The sequence below is a fragment of the Trichosurus vulpecula genome, chromosome 4 (assembly GCF_011100635.1).
Source record: "Trichosurus vulpecula isolate mTriVul1 chromosome 4, mTriVul1.pri, whole genome shotgun sequence".
In the NCBI taxonomy this organism is placed as follows: domain Eukaryota; kingdom Metazoa; phylum Chordata; class Mammalia; order Diprotodontia; family Phalangeridae; genus Trichosurus; species Trichosurus vulpecula.
The window spans coordinates 273,244,584-273,261,561 of NC_050576.1; positions in this window are offsets into that span (position 1 = coordinate 273,244,584).

Genomic DNA, 16,978 nt, shown 5'->3' on the forward strand with positions numbered 1-16,978 from the left:
CAACTTGGAATAGCCAAAAATTTACAGGTCCCCGGAATTACCTTTGAAAATAGCTGCATAAAAAAACCAGAAACTTGGGACAGTGCCCCCCTCCACTTGGGAAGCAAAGCCCCACTTTAACATAGAGTTACAAGTCAAGAAATAGACTGGAAAATGAACAAATAATAGAAAAAATTCTGACTATAGAAAGTTACTATGGTGACAAGAAAGATCAAAACACAAACTCAGAAGAAGACGATGAAGTCAAAATACCTCCATTCAAAGCCTGAAAGAAAAATATCAATTGGTCTTAGGCCATGAAAGGGCTCTAAAAGGATTTTAGAAATCAAGTGAGAGAGGTAGAGGAAAAACTGTGAAAAGAAAGAGAGTGATGCAAGAAAATCATGAAAAAAGAGTTAACATCCTGGTAAAGGAGGCAGAAAAATACTGAAGAAAATAATACCTTAAAAACAGAATAGGCCAAATGGTAAAAGAGATGTAAAAATCCAATGAAGAGAATAATGCCTTGAAAAGCAGAATTGACCAAATCAAAAAAGGCATATAAAATTCAACTGAAAAGAACTCCTTAAAAAAGTAGAATTGGCCAAATGGAAAAGGAGGTACAAAAGCTCACTGAGGAAAATCATTTCTTAAAAGTGAGAATTAGGCAAGTGGAAGCTGATGACTTTATGAGACATCAAGAAACAATCAAACAAAATTAAAAGAATGATAAAATAAAGAAATGTGAACTATCTCATTGGAAAAAAAAAACAACTTACCTGGAAAACAGATCCAGGAGAAATATTGGACTACCTGAAAGTCATGATCAAAGAAGAGCCTAGATGTTATCTTCAAAGAAATGATCAAGGAAAATTACCCTGATATTTCAGAGCCAGAGAGTAAAATAGAAATGGAAAGAACCCACCAATCATGTCCTGAAAGAGATCCCAAAATGAAAACTCCCAGGAATATCATAGCTAAATTTCAGACCTCCTAGATCAAGGAGAAAATACTGCAAGCATCCAAAAAGAAACAATTCAAATATTGTAGAGCCACAGTCAGTATAACATAAAATTTAGCATCTTCTACATTAAAGGATTAGATGGCGTGGCATATGATATTCTGGAGGGCAAAAGAGTTAGGATTAAAGCCAAGAGTCACCTAACCAGCAAAACTGAGTATAATCCTTCAGGGAGAGAATGGATATTCAATGAAATAGAGGACTTTCAAGCATTCCTGATGAAAATACCAGAGCTGAATAGAAAAGTTGACTTTCAAATACAAATTTCCAGAGAAGCATAAAAAGGTAAAAAAGAAAGACATTATAGGAGATATGATAAGGTTAAACCATTTATATTCCCACAAAGGAAAATGATATTTGTAATTCCTTATTATTAGGGAAGTTAGAAGGAATATACATAGACAGAAAGCAGAGGTGTGAGTTGAATGTGACAGTATGAATATCTAAAAAAATAAAATCAAGAAATGATAAAGAAGAATGCACTGGAAGAAGGGGAAAGGGAGAGGTAGAATGGGATAAATTATCTGATATAAAAGAGTCCTGAAAGAGATTTTACAGTGGAGGGGGAAATGGGGGAAGTGAGAAGGGGAGCACATAAACCTTGCTCTCTTTGGAATTGGCTCAGAGAGAATAATATACACATTTAATTGTGTGTAGAAATCTATCTTACCACAAAGGAAAGTAGGAACGGAAGGGGAAAAGAGAAGGGGGGAACTGATAGAAGGGAGGGCAGTGTGGGGGAGGTAAAAGTTAGAAGCAAAACACTTTTGAGAATGGACAGGGTAAAAGGAGAGGGTGTGGGAGAGAGAGAGAGAAAGAGAGAGAGAGAGAGAGAAAGAGAGAGAGAGAGAGAGAGAGAGAGAGAGAGAGAGAGAGAGAGAGAGAGATAATAAGGGGAAATAGGATTGAGGGAAATATGTAGTTGGTAATCATTACTGTGAAAAAAAATTTACAATGAGTTTCTTAAAAAAGACTTTATTTTTAAACATATAGAAAATGGAGTTAAATTTATAGAAATAAGAACTGCAGTTTTCAAAGTAATCAAAGTTATCTATAGTCCTATGAAAAAATACTCTAAATCACTATTGATGAGAGAAATGCAAATTAAAATAACTCTGGGCTACTACCTCACACCTATCAGATTGGCTAATATGACAGAAAAGGAAAATGACAAATGTTGGAGGGAATGTGGGAAAATTTAAACACTGATGTACTATTGGTGAAGTTGTATACTGATTCAACCTTTCTGGAGAGCAATTTGGAACTATGCCCAAAGGTTATAAAACCCTGAATATCCTTTGACCAAAAAATACCACTACTAGGTCAGTATCCCAAAGAGATTAAAAAAAGGAAAAGGACCTATGCGTTCAAAAATATTTCTAGCAGCTCTTTTAGTGGGGGCAAAGAATCAGAAATTGAGGGGATGGCCATTAGTTGGGGAATGGCTGAACTTGTTGTTGGAAATGATTGTGATGGAATACTATTGTGCTTTAAGAAATGATGAGCAGGATGTTCTCAGAAACAACAACAACACAGAAAGACTTATATGAAATAGAGCAAAGTGAAATGAGCAGAACCAGGAGAACATTGTACACCGTAATAGCAATATTGTACGATGATCTACTATGAATAATTTAACTATTCTCAGCAATGCAATGATCTAAGAGAATTCTGTAGGATTCATGATGAAAGGTGCTGTCCATCTCCAGAGAAATAATTGGTAGAGCCTGAATGACTTACATGGAAATGTGTTTTCCATGACTATGCATGTATAAGCTATGTTAAATTACTTGTCTTCTCAAGGGGGGAGAGGAGAGAAAGAGAGAATTTGGTACTCAAAATGTGAAAAAAATGTTAAAATTGTTTTTATATGTTACTGGGAAAAAATAAATATTAAATAAGCTTAAAAAAGAAATGGAAATGTAGGGTGCTGAATGCTGAATAATATACTGGAGTATATTAGAATGATTCTGTTAGTCGATCTGATAGAAGCCATTTTCTCAGAATTCTTGAAAAAAGTTTGGCAATGGAACAGAATGATTATCTGTGCATGGCAACAGAACAATTATTTCCAGTATGATTTCCCTTATTGTTCTAGCTGTCTTGCAACCTCTTCTCGGATCTTCCTCTAAGAGTACAGACAAATAACTAACAGTCATCAGCTGCTAAGGAAATGACTTGGATTTTCCCATTCTAAAGTAATTCATGGAGACTCTAGACCCCATTAACATTTCTTAAGCCATTACAGACCTTGTAGACCCCTACAATTAAAACAAGACTTTTTTTTTTCAAACTGAATAAGTACCACAGGCAACTCTTGCAAATAACACAATATTGACCCTCAGTTAGGGGTAAGGGGTACCCCACCCTCGAGAGAGTGGAAGGACAGAAATCCTGGCATGACGCTCCTGCTGGGAATGACAGTGCCCTGAGAGGGAGGCAAGAATATGAAGGAAGACGGGAAGGAGTTCTCACCCCAGTATGCCATCTGGTAGCTTCTTATTCTAGCTAATTATTCTTGCTAACTAGGTGTTAAGTTCCGCTATTTCCTTGCTGTTCAAGGACTATAAGTGCTGTCAAAACCTTTTAAGTCTTCTCCTTGGATAAAGCCCCAAATCGCCTTGCCCTAGTAAGGGCGCTCCTTGTCCTTGTACTTTTTCTCTCCAATTCTGTAGGTTATTCTCTGTATGTTGATACATCTTTCACTTGAGGGGGAAGAATACCGTGTTGGTTGTATCTGAGAAAAGTCCATGGGCAGATGTTCTTAGCAATTTCCCACTTAATAACAACAACAAAAGCACATGTTATCACAGTTCAGGTCAACACAGTAAGGCTAAATATGGAGCTTCTGGACCCATTGTTAAAGGGGCTTTCTTGCGGAGGAGCAGAAAGGAATCACCAATTGAGGTCAGGGGACATTTTGTTGGGCAAAGCTAGAGGAGCCTTAGTTGCTGTGGATGGTTGCTGTTCTTTGGCTTCCCTATAATGGAGGAGCCCGTGAATCATCAAGGCCAGCACCACTCATGCTCTCCTTGTGTGGGATGGCCCTTGAACAAGGCCAGTGGCTCACCCCACACATAGCTGAACAATGTAGTCTTAACTGCCTCACAGCCCACTGCTACCTCCATCTGCCACCTTACACTCTTTTGCTAAACTCCATAGCTCATATTTTCTGATACATTTGAATCAATGGAGAGGTTGAAGTCTGACGACCTTTAGAGAGTAACAGGATAATGTTATTTCACTCTCTCCTCTCCCTGTCCCCTTTTCTTCCCTGAAGAATTTTTAGATATTACTTGAGAACACAACTCATAAGAATTTACTCATAGAGCCTCCTGCTTATGCCTCCAGCATTAAAATATCTCATTTCTTCCACAATATGCTTGGCCAAAGGAAAACTTGGTTATTATATGGATTCCTACAAGCAGTTTCTTTCCAGAAAACAAATTCTTAAAACATTTTTTTAATCAAGCAATGTCAATATACCACACAATTACTCATTCCCTCCAAATTTTGAAAGGAAGTCTACTAGGTAGTGGATAGGATAAAGAATATATAAAATGTGGGAATTGTGAACCTCAGTGTTAGGAGTGTTGCAAGACACATTAGGCCCAGGCAATTGATGAAGAAGGCCCACAGAGGGGTAGAGGGCTTATGATCCAGGTTGGTGGAGAAATATAAGAACTGATGAAACCACAGACTTTTGAAGAATTGAAGCATATTAAGACTAGTTCCTCTTGAAAAGGTCTAGAAGAAATATCCATTTTTTGCTACTTAGATATAGTGACCAATACCTGAAGCTTGTACGTTTCTAAAATCATTGTAACAACAAAAGTTTTTAGGGAGTATATGAATTACAGAAGAACTAAATCTCAGTTTTGGAAAGGACTTCAGAAGCTATCTAACATAACTTGAACCTGCATTAGCATCACTTCTACAACATTGCCAACAGGAAGCCCTCAAGTGAGGTCAGTGGCTCACCACATTCTAAGATGGTCCATTCCACTTCCACATAGTGTTAATGGTTAGGAAGGTTTTATTTTGTTGTTAAATCAAGCTATTTTTTTTCATCTTCCACACACTACTCCAAGTTGTTTCTTTTAGATCCAAGCAGAGTAGAATAATAAGTCTAATTGTTTCTTCTAAATGACAGCTCTTTGAATATTTGAAGACAACTATCATGTCTCCTCTCAAAGTCTTTTCTCTAGACTAAGCATCCCTGGTTCCTTCAACTTACATTCATATGACATGATGATGATAACTGACATTTATACTGCACTTTAAAATTTAGGGAGCTTTTTATCATATATTACCTAATTTGAGATTTATAGTAGTCAAAAGTAAGTACCACAGGTAATATTTTTCCTGTTTTATGGATGAGGAAACTGAGGCTCAAAGAAGTTTCATAGGCTTATAGATCTAGAGCTGGAAAGAGTCTTAAAGGCTATATTCTGCACCCTTCATTTAAAAGAAGATGAACCTAAGACCCAGAGACATTGAATGACACAAACATTGAGACAGGATCCAAACCTAGATCTTTGTGACTACAGTTTCAATACTCTATGCACTAGGCTTTGCTGCCTCTATTCTTGAAGGCCTTCACTATCTTAGTTCTTTGGATGATCTCTAGCTTATCTTAGTCCTCGAAATGTGGTACCCAGAACTGAAGTCACTACTATAGATGGAGTCTGGCCAGGTTCTGCTAGTCTTTGATAATATACTTCTCTTAATGCAGCCTGAGATCACATTTTTGGCTACCATGCTCATGCTCTATTGTTGACTCATATTTATCTTGGAGAGAGAGGAAGAAAGAGATAGAGAGACAGAGGAGAGAGAGAGAGAGAGAGAGAGAGAGAGAGAGAGAGAGAGAGAGTGAGAGAGAGAGAGATACACACAAACAGAGAGACAGAGACACAGAGACATGGAGACAGAAAGAGAGAGAGAGAGAGAGAGAGAGAGAGAGAGAGAGAGAGAGAGAGAGAGAGATACACAGAAAGAGAGAGACCCAGAGACCCAGAGACATGGAGACAGACAGGGAGGGAGAGAGATAGGCAGAGATAGAGAGAGAGAGATGACTAATTCTAATGAATGGCTATGGATCCTCATTTTTGTACTATGTCCAAACAAAATTTAGGAAATGCTAATTGTATATATATGAAGGGATAATTTAGTACTGTTTATCACACAGTTTCTCCATTCCCTAGACCTGAGAATCTGACCAATACGTAGATATTCAGAATAAGACCCATACAATGGTAGGTAGACAGTGGCTAGAACATCTCAGCTAACCCAAATGAAAATAGTAGCTCAAATGAATGGGGGTTGGGATAGGGTAGGTAAGTGCATAGCCCCGCAAATAATTCCTATTAATGACTTACAAACCCATCCTGGCCTTTTCTCCCATATTTATGGACATCCTATCTGGGTGCTCTCTCTAAGACTTTTCCTAATTTTAAGGGTGCTTTCCTGCATTTTAGAAGGGCTTCGTGCCGTTGGATGTCCCTGGGGAATGGCAATGAAGTGTTTTGGTGCTTGACATCAGGGAATCTAGGTTCAAATCCCGGCTCAGCGACTTGACACTGCATTACCTTGGCAAAGGTGCTCAACCTTGGGGTTTCCTCATCGGTCAAGTAGCAATAATAATAGAACCTTCTTCATGGGGTTGTTGTGAGGATCAAATGAGTGAACAAAGGAAACACTTTGCAAACGTTAAAGCCTATGGAAATGCTAGCGATTGTTGTTATCTTTGTCAATCTCTAATCAAAATTGAGCATTTCCTTCAAATACGAAATCAAAACAAAACAAAACATGATTCTGAGAAGGGGTCCCCTGGGTTTCACCAGATTGTCAAAGGTGCCCAAGACCCCAAACCCTTAGTCTAATTAATCCGTAAGGTTCCATCCACAGTCTAAAGCTGTATTAGGCCATTATCTGCTCAATGATTTTCTTATCAAATGAATGTTTCATTAAATAAACCCTATTTTTAATTATATTGCCCCAGAGCTATTTAAAGGTTAGGAGACTATGACTATGTCTAGGAGGACAAGAGGTTCTACTAAATTGACTGATGAGCTCAGTCAAACGACCCTTTCGGTAACAGTTCCCGAATTCACAAACATAAGCTAAAGTGACCAGTTTGAAAGAATTCAGGGGGAAGAGTCAAAGTATTTATGCATTTGTAGAAGTGTAAATAAAACCATAAAAATCAATCAGGATGAGTCAGCCACTGAGAGGTTATGCCTCGCCAAAGTTATATGAATGGGAAATGTGAAAATAACATCCACACAGCCATTAACAGCCACAATTTTGGGTGATTTTGAAAGACAAACAGCTTTCTTCTTCCACCCTTCCTCCCCAGGTGTATTTAATATCAGACAGAGTTGCATGCAAAGATACTTTCCTGATGGTCCATCCATCTGGTTAGCATTTACTGTTTGAACACACCATGATGAATAACTGATTTTTAAAATTTCCAGGTGGAACTGTCCTTGAGATTGGCTCCACTTGAAAAGAAAGTTAATACTCAATATAAGGAGAAAGCAGCTTTCCTCCTCACGCAGAGTTCCCAAATCCCAGCAATGGCCCAGGCACAAACCATTGTATAAACAAAGATGTGTCTTAGACTGATTCCACAAGTCAGCTGACAATAAAGCTGTGTTTTAAGCATGGGTCATGTAACTGTATTTGTGATAGCATTCTCTTTTTAGATAGTATCTGTTCAACTTCATAGCCTCTTTCTGAAGCGCACATGGGAACCTTCTTCTATTTTGATGGAAAAGGGGGGAAATCATTAGGAAGGAATCTAATTCTCCCATTGCTTCTGGGCAAGCAACTTTAGGTAGTTCTTTAGGCAGGAAAATCTCTGCTTTGTGAAGTGTGCTGCATTTGGAATCAGAGGAAATGAATTTGAATCATGACTTACCACCTCTATGACCTTGGGCAAATTACTGAACATCCCTGGGCCTCAGCTTCCTCACTTGTAAAATGAGATGGTTGGACTAGATGCTCTCTGATGTCTATACTAGGTCTAAATCTATGACCCTGTGGTTAGAGGGCTATATTCTTAATTCTCTCACCAAACCTTTCAACACCTAAATTATCCTAAGAAAGTCAAAGCTGATTTAGTTGTTTATTGTTTTTATTTTCATCTGGGAGAATTTAAGGAAGGTTGTTTCTACTGGATTTTCATAAGGCAAAGAAAGGAATCTTCAGAAATTTTGGGGAAATCTCACCCACAAGAAATTACTCTTTAGTAGATTTGGCTAATCTGAAAAATGCTCTTAAGGCTGATATCCTCCATGGGCCAAACCTCCCTAATTATAATGAGCATGTGAGAAGAGTTTACAAGTGAAATGGCATTGCCAAGGCTGATAAGGCCAGTGCTGGAGCCACTTATTTACCTTATATCCATTTTCTAAGCCCGTGGAATTCTTGATAAGTGATGTTTCCATCGCTTTCCCAATGCAAAAAGCATAATCTTTTAAAAATGCAACCATCTGTGTCAGAATGCCTTGGAATGCTTGAGCTTTCTTTGACTCCTTCAGAGGATCCCTCCATGAACAAAATCACATATCCTTGGCATCAGAGTAATTCAGGCAATTAATTGTCAAACATTTCTGCTTCATAAAACAAGGAATGCTGATGGGTGTTTGCTTATTTGCCTTGAAACATACAAAAAGGTGATAAAGTATCAGATTTGGAGTTTGGAAGACCTGAATTTGAATCTGGCCCCAGACAATACTGTGTCACTGAAGCAACAATCTGGCTAGCAGCTGCTGTGAGGGTGAAAGACCAACACAAACCCAACAACAAGAATGCTGCCAGCACAGGTTCTTTTGATCTGCTTTACTGAAGAAAGCAACGTTAAGGGGTTAACAATCTTATCTCAATCCAACATACAAATATCATTCACTTAGTTCAGGGGGAAAAGCCAGCACCCTGAACTTCAGAGCAAATACAAACAAATTACAAACATACATTATAAACAGACCAAATACAATTCATAGTTACCAAGAAGGCATCAACATCTGGGTTCACAAGCTGAAGGGCTCTTAACTACTGCTGCCCAGAATCTCCACATCAACACTCCTCCAAGAGTGAGAGCCCCAAGCAAATAACTCTGTTCTCTCTTTTTATACATCTTTGGATGTCATCAAGCATCATCTGAACAACCAGAACTTAGGTGCATACTATTGGTTCTGGTCTTAGCAACTCCCCTTAAGGCCTTGGGGGCTTCACACCCACATTGGCTTAGCATCTAGTAATAGGGGTTTGGGCCTGGGGTTTAGAAACTAGTTAGGCTCAATCAAAGAGACTTAATTAATCATTCTAAAACAGTAAGAAAGTCCCACCTTAGTTACCGATGCAGTCACTTAAACTCTATTTGCCTCAGTTGCCTCATTTGTACAATGTAGATGATAATCACATCTATCTCATAAGGTTGGTACAGGGAATAAATGAGATGAATTATGTAAAGTCCTTTGCAAACCTTAAGTGCTATATAGATATACCGTGATTACTTTGTATTTCTGTTTTCTGGCCACTAGAGCACAATCTTGTTTGGAGCTAGTCTCAGGGGTGGACCTTGGAAGCCTGCTTTAGTTAAAGTGGCTCTGAGGACATTTTTATCTATAACTTATCTGGACACTTTGATTTTTCCACTTAAATTGGAATACCCTTGAGAAGCTATAATATATCCAAGGATTTGGGTTTCACTAGGGATCTAGGCACTCCTGTTCTTTCTCTCTGCCAAATACCTAAGGTTTCCTTAGCATTAATACTATGAAATATCTATATATAACTTTGACCTACTAGAATTGTTCTCAAGCAAACTTGTGCTGGTCATATAGACAGTATGTGTTAGAGAGAGGACTTGTATCAAAATATTTCTGAGTAGGATGCTGATCTCTATTCATTACGACATGCACCTTCTTGTTTTTGTTCTTTAGTCATTTAGTCATGTTGGACTCTTTACGCCCCCATGGACCATAGCTTGCCAAACCCTTCCATCCTCTGCTATCCCTCAAAGACTGTCCAGTTTATATTCACTGTTTCTATGACACTATTTATCCATCTCATCCTCTACCATCCCCTTTTCCTTTTTGCCTTCGATCTTTCCCAACATGAGGGCCTTTTCCCACAACATATGTCCTCTCACTCATCATAAACTCAGCAGGTCTTGGGGTAGGGTAGACTAAGGTCAAGGCCTAGGCTCATTAGTCTTCCTCAAGTGTCCTCAGGGGCTAGATTAGAGGCTTTTACCACCAAATTATCCAACGCTGAAATTTCTGACTCAACACTAACTTCCATGTTGTATATTAGTCCCACAGGGGTGGAAGGACCAAATTCCTTAAAAGATCATAGCTTGTACTCTGTTAAAAGACTTTGATCACATAGAGGCAGGAGGCTTCTTTATACCAAGTTCCCAATCGGATTGAGTCAATTGAAATGTGTCTCCACCTGACAAAGATGTCAGTTACTGTAAGTAGGAGATGGGGTGATTTGATGGCCTTGAACTACCCCCACCCACATACATGCAAAACCACACATATATACACACATACTTCTATGTATGTGCATATCTATGTATATACACACAAATACACATGTGTAAATATAGATATCAAGCAAAATGTAAACACACATTTACATATGTCTATGGCTAAATCTAGTAATTTCATCTGTGTGGGGAACTTCTTATATCCAAACTCCCTTCGCTGATGTAAATCAGCCCTTGCTGCAAATTAGAACTTGGTAACTTAGTGTCTTACAGAGTTACCTTAGAACCTGAGAAGCTAGTGATCTAGCCATTTTCACACATCCAGATTGCATCTGACAGACATGGTTTGAATCTTGGTTTTCTTGACTCCAAGGCCAGCGATATCATGCTTCCTTTCTTTTCTCTGGCTTTCTTTGTCTTTTAGTCTCTAACTCTGTCTCTGTCTGTCTGTTTTTCTGTCTGTTTCTCTTTATCTCTCTCTATATATGTATAATCACTCCATAAATGTATACATATTCATACACATATCACACACACATATATGTATGTATGTATGTATATACACATATACATTTTGATAGAGCCATCTAGCAGATATTTAACTACTAGATGATTCTCTCTTTCTCCATATTTGCATACATACATATTAACTATTGTAGGGATGTGTGGCAAGAGATAGGATTTTAAAAAAAAAAAACATTGGCTATGGGAAGATTTACCATTGATGGAATTAGTTGTGATAACGTTGACACAAATAAAAATGAATTGAAAATAGCTTCTACCTGACAAAAGATGTATGACCATAAATAGTATTCTCTGGACAGTAAATTGATCAAGATAAGACAAAGAGTAACAAGTAAAAAATAACCAACATATCCAGATCCTTAGATAGGAGCTAATTTATATAGCTAAAGGGCAAGATTGAGTCTTGGCAAGCTTGTAACCCAACTACAACAGGCTTTCAGGAAAGTTGGCTACCATTCTGCTCTGTGATAGGTGAGTTGACAGTGGTGAAGAGGTTAGAGTCCTGGATGCGGGAAGGCCTGAACAAATCCAATCTCAGATATTTACCAGATTTGTGACCCTGAACTAGTCTCTTAACTTCTATCTGTCTCAGTTTCCTTATATGTAAAATGTGGGCGCTAATAATAGCACCTACCTCCCAGAATTGTTATGAGTATATTGATATATTTGTAAATCACTTTGCAAATTTTAAAGTATTATATAAATATTATTATTATTATTATTATTATTATTATTATTATTATTAGTGCTTTAGCATCTTTGTTCTTTGAATAATTCATCCAGGATGGTAGTAATTGATGTTAGAAGTTGTGGTTTTCTTTTTTAGAGTCTGGGCTCGGCAGTATAAGTGACTACAGAAACACTTAGGCTAAATTTACTAATACATTCTGATTTTAATTATTTTCCTCAAATGCATGTCCTAATTACTTAGTCCTTTAAAACATGACACTCATTTATTTGATGGAATATTATCATTTTGGAGTTGAATATACAATACTTGTTTTATATCTGGTGCCAACACTTATTTCTGTGCCAAAACTGAATCTCCTTTTCCTAGCACTTGCTGAGAGTAATTTGTTTAACCATTCCACAGTACATCCCTTGTATGAAATTCTTTTGTTACTATAATGCATTCCCTGGTCTCCTTCATTAAGCACTTTGAGTATAGCCAGATGCTAGGGTGTTGGGGGAAGTACAAACTCCTCTAATACATTTTAAAAATTAGATCAAAAAATAGCATCACTGCTATTTGGCACTTTCCATTTTTATAAAAATAATCTATGGCTAAATTCTGCCACACAGTTTTCACATATGCTTCTATCAGAATCAACAAGAGCTGAGCATATTAATGAGAATCAAGTTTGGCCATATTTTTTCCCTCAGCTTTCAATTTCAAAAAATTCAAACTACCTACTCATCATTGGAAACAAACAATAATTTAAATACATTAAAAGTATTTAACAATGAATTTCAGAATGTCTATTTTTAGGGTGAACTTTCCTGGTTGGTATTATAGATTGCATTTATCCCAAAGGGAGGTTTCTAAACACCATTTCAGGATGTTTTTCATGAAGTTGAAATAGCTTTATAATAATCTATCTGGTAAGCAGGAGGCCTCTATTTACAAGATGTTTAAATTTGCATGATAAAACACAAGTCTCTGAAATAGCCTTTTAAAAATATGTCGCATCTCCTGGAGAGAGTGAATGGGAATATTGAAGGCCATTACTGTCCATAAGGAAGGATCAAGAAAATTCAGGATAGATTCACACAATCACAGAATCAGAAAGGCCTATCCTGGCTGATTGATCAGGAAGGCCCTCAGAGGTCTACTCCAACCTTCTCATTTTACAGATGAGCAAGCTGGGATGAAGTGACTTGCCTAAAGCATGAAAAATGGAATTGAATGCAGACTCACTGACTCCATTCAGTATTGGTGTTCTTATCCCTGTAATGTGTTGCCTTAGGGGCTATTACAACCCTTACCAGAATAGGACTCACCCTCTATAGCATATACCACAAATGGTAAGCTAGACTAAACTTGAAGACCTCTAGTAAAGGGTACCCCACAATCTTCTAAAATACCCCATTTCATTTTTGGATAGCTAATGTGTTTTTATTTTTAAAAAGGCAAGAAATAGCTGTTACAATGGAGGGAAAGAAGGAGGAGGTAAAAAGGAATGAGTCAACTTTGCTCTTATCGGATGTGGCTTAAGGAGGGAATAACATACACACTCAGTTGAGTATCTTACCCTACAGGAAAGAAAAGGGTAAAGGGATAAGAGGGGGGAATGATAGAATGGAGGACAGATTGGGGGAAGGGGTAGTCAGAAGCAAACACTTTTGAAAAGGGGCAGGGTCAAAGGATAAAATAGAATAAATGGGGGTGGGATAGTTTGGAGGGAAATATACTATCTTTCCCAATATGGCTATTATGGAAACATTTTGCATAATGACACACGTATAACCTATATTGAATTGCTTGTCTTCTCAATGAATGTGGGTGAGGAGAGAAGAAGGGAGAGAATCTGAGACTCAAAGTTTTAAAAACAAATGTTAAAAATCATTTTTACATTCAATTGGGAAATAAGATATACAGGCAATGGGGTATAGAAATCTATCTTGCCCTACAAAAAAGTAAGGGGGAAAGGGGATAAGAAAGGTGGGGTGATAGAAGGGAGGGCAGATTGGGGGAAGGGATAATCAGAATGCATGCTGTCTTAGAGTGGGGAGAGGGAAGAGATGGGGAGAAAATTTGGAACCCAAAATCTTGTGCAAATGAATGTTGAAAACTAAAAATAAATAAGTTAATTTTAAAATAAACATTTATTTTAGGAGAGACTGCCTGGCCTGCTTTGGGTTTACATCTTACCTCTGACACATACTATCCACATGACCAGGGACAAGTGACTAAACCTCAGTTTCCTCATGTGTGAAAAGAGAAAGGTTGGATGCATGAGCTCTCAGGTACCTCCTAGCTCTAATTCTATGGTTTTGTGACTCAAATGATTTTTATCATCCCTTTCTACTCTAAATGCTGTGATTCTAAGCTGAGACAGGGATTCCTGAGAGGCCAGGTTCTAAATGACACCTATCCACACAAAGCTAATGAACCCAGAATCTTCTCCGACAAGCCCTGTAGGGAAGTTGGAAAGATGCCAGCATTGGGAGTAACTAGCAGGGCTCTCTGTTCTTTGGCTGACTCTGAGTGCTATTGGGTACTTTCTCCAGGGAGCAAGAGCTGCTGCTTTGTTAGTCAGTTGAAGCATCCCCTTTGTTTTTCTTTCCTCACTGTATGTGTATGATTTCCGAAACTGGACAGCCCCCTCTGTTTCTTGCTGAAGCAGATGACTGAGTCATGCCATTGATTCATCTGAAGTTTGTTGGGATGTATTGATCAGGAAAATCCCTCAACAAGCCGGAATGGTGATCTGTGAAACATGAATTAGGAGAAAGTACAGGAGGTTCTGTGTCCAAATACGGTCTCTGACTCTTACTACCTTTAAATCTCTGATTCTAGGAACCGGCATTTTTAACAGCCACTCATACTCATATATTGAAGATTTGCTGTTGTAGAAACAGGTACAAAGTATACAATAACAGTTCACACTTCAAGAGCTCTCTAAGATTTTCAAGTCCTTTTCCTCAGAACAGCTCTGCCAAGCAAGAATCATATTATCATCCCCACTTTAAAGATGAGGAAATTGAGACATTATAGGATTGGGGTGGGTGCTTGCACAGGGTCACACAGCTAGTGAATAGCAAGATCAGGGCAGGATCCTAGGCCTTCTGATTCTAGATATCATGTTCTCTGTAATGTACTGCATAAGAGACAGCTAGTTAGGGTAGAAGACTAGCCACAAATTCAGGAAAACTTCTGTTCACTTTTGCATTGGACACCTTACTAACTTGCCAAGAGCAAGGTTTTGAACTCTCAGAACCTCAGGCAACTCTCTAATTTGCTAAGTAGCGTGCAAGTGGCTACTCTACATTAGTAGAGGGAATTTATGCACTCATCTCTTCCCTTCCCTCCCCTCCCCTCCCCTCCCCTCCCCTCCCCTCCCCTCTCCTCTCCTCTCCTCTCCTCTCCTCTTCTCTCCTCTCCTCTCCTCTCCTCTCCTCTCCTCTCCTCTTCTCTTCTCTTCTCTTCTCTCCTCTTCTCTTCTCTCCTCTTCTCTTCTCCACTCTCCTCTTCTCTTCCATTCCATAACATTCCATTTCACTCTATTGTGTAATATTATACTATATTATATATGTATATACACATATATCTACATATATACACTCATATATATACAAACATATACATATATGTATATACATGTACACACATTTATATGTCTATATCCATATAAGTAAATTAACCCATAAAGAAAAACACTGCATACAAATGTTAAGGTATGTGGCATCATCCTTTTTAGGCTAGCAATGTCTTATTTCACACACAGAGCATATATAGTATGCCCCAAATGTCTTAGTGTAATTTTTAAGCTGTCAAAGCTTATATGACTATATGCAGACATAAATATTTGTATATATATTGTATACATACACATACGCACACACATATATGTCTACATGTTGTTTTAATGAGTGGAGAAAGGCATTTCCAATCTAGACAGGATGAGTACATGTGTCTGACACATACACTTAGAGAAACACATATTGATTAATCGAAAATCATTAGTAAGTACTTACTATGTTCCAAGCACTGTGCTAAGCACTGGGAAATAGAAAAGGAAAAAAAAATAGTCCCTGCCTTCAAGGAGCTTCCAATCTAATGGAGGGAGACAAATGTAAAAAAAAATATGTACATTGAAGATATATACATGGAGGAGAGGACAGAATCTCAGAGAGGGTGACACTAGCAGCTGGGGAGATGAACAAAGACCTTCTGTAGAAGGTATGATCTTTGAGATGAAACTTGAAGGAGGCTGAGGGGATTAAGAATGGGGAGTAAAGAAGCAGATTCCAGGCATAGAGATGAGCATAAAAGACAAAGAGAAAGAAGCATGTCTTAAGCACTTAATGTGAACCACACGGTGTGCTAAATGATGGAAATACAAATATTCTTTAAAGTGACAGACCCTGAACTCAGGAAGTTTACATTCTATTAGAGGAAGATGACAAATATACGGGAGGGTGAGCGAGGAAGAGATTTTTGTTCCTAGGAGGTGGATAGACATAGGGTTCCATGTGTCTGGTGGCCAGCATATGGAGAGATCTGGGTGGATGGCAAAATAACACATAAAGGTGGAGTATGGTCTAGCATCCGTGGCCAGAAGTAGATATGGTGGGCAAAGTATTCTGGGCACACTAAGGCCGATAGAAGGAGCCATCCGGCTTTCTGTTCTGCATCAGTTTTGGAAGGGAGAAAGGCTTCCTTTGAAACCTCTCTTAGAATAAGCAGTATAGAATCATGTCCTATGTCTCTCTAAACCTTCCTCTTTGGGCATATGCATTAACAACATTAGGATGACCTTCTTAGCCCCAGATCAATCTTTCTCTTTAAGCCAGATATTTTCAGGGAATTTAGTTTTTCCCCCTAAAATAAAGAGAATAGTAAGTCTGGCTGGAGGATCTGAGATCAACACCCCTTCTCTAGCTCCCATTATTTAGTTCCCAAGGTGGAGTTTAAAATGCACGCCTCTTCCTCTTCCCCTGACAGCTGGGATGATTGCTCTGTCTATCCCTCTTCTCTTCACTGCTCCAAGCTAAGCATCTGGAATGAACACATCCTCCATTTCAGTTTTGGTTGATGCATCAACCGTGACATTTGCCTTTTACATATTAAGAAGAAGAAGATGTCCCCTTATGTGCTGCTTGTGCTAAATCCCCAGACACGTTTATTTTAGATTTATTGCATATTACACTTCAGGTCTTTAATTTACATCTCTATGGTAAGCAGACAGCATTAGGAGAATGTGCCCACCGGCCTCCAATGTAACTGAATT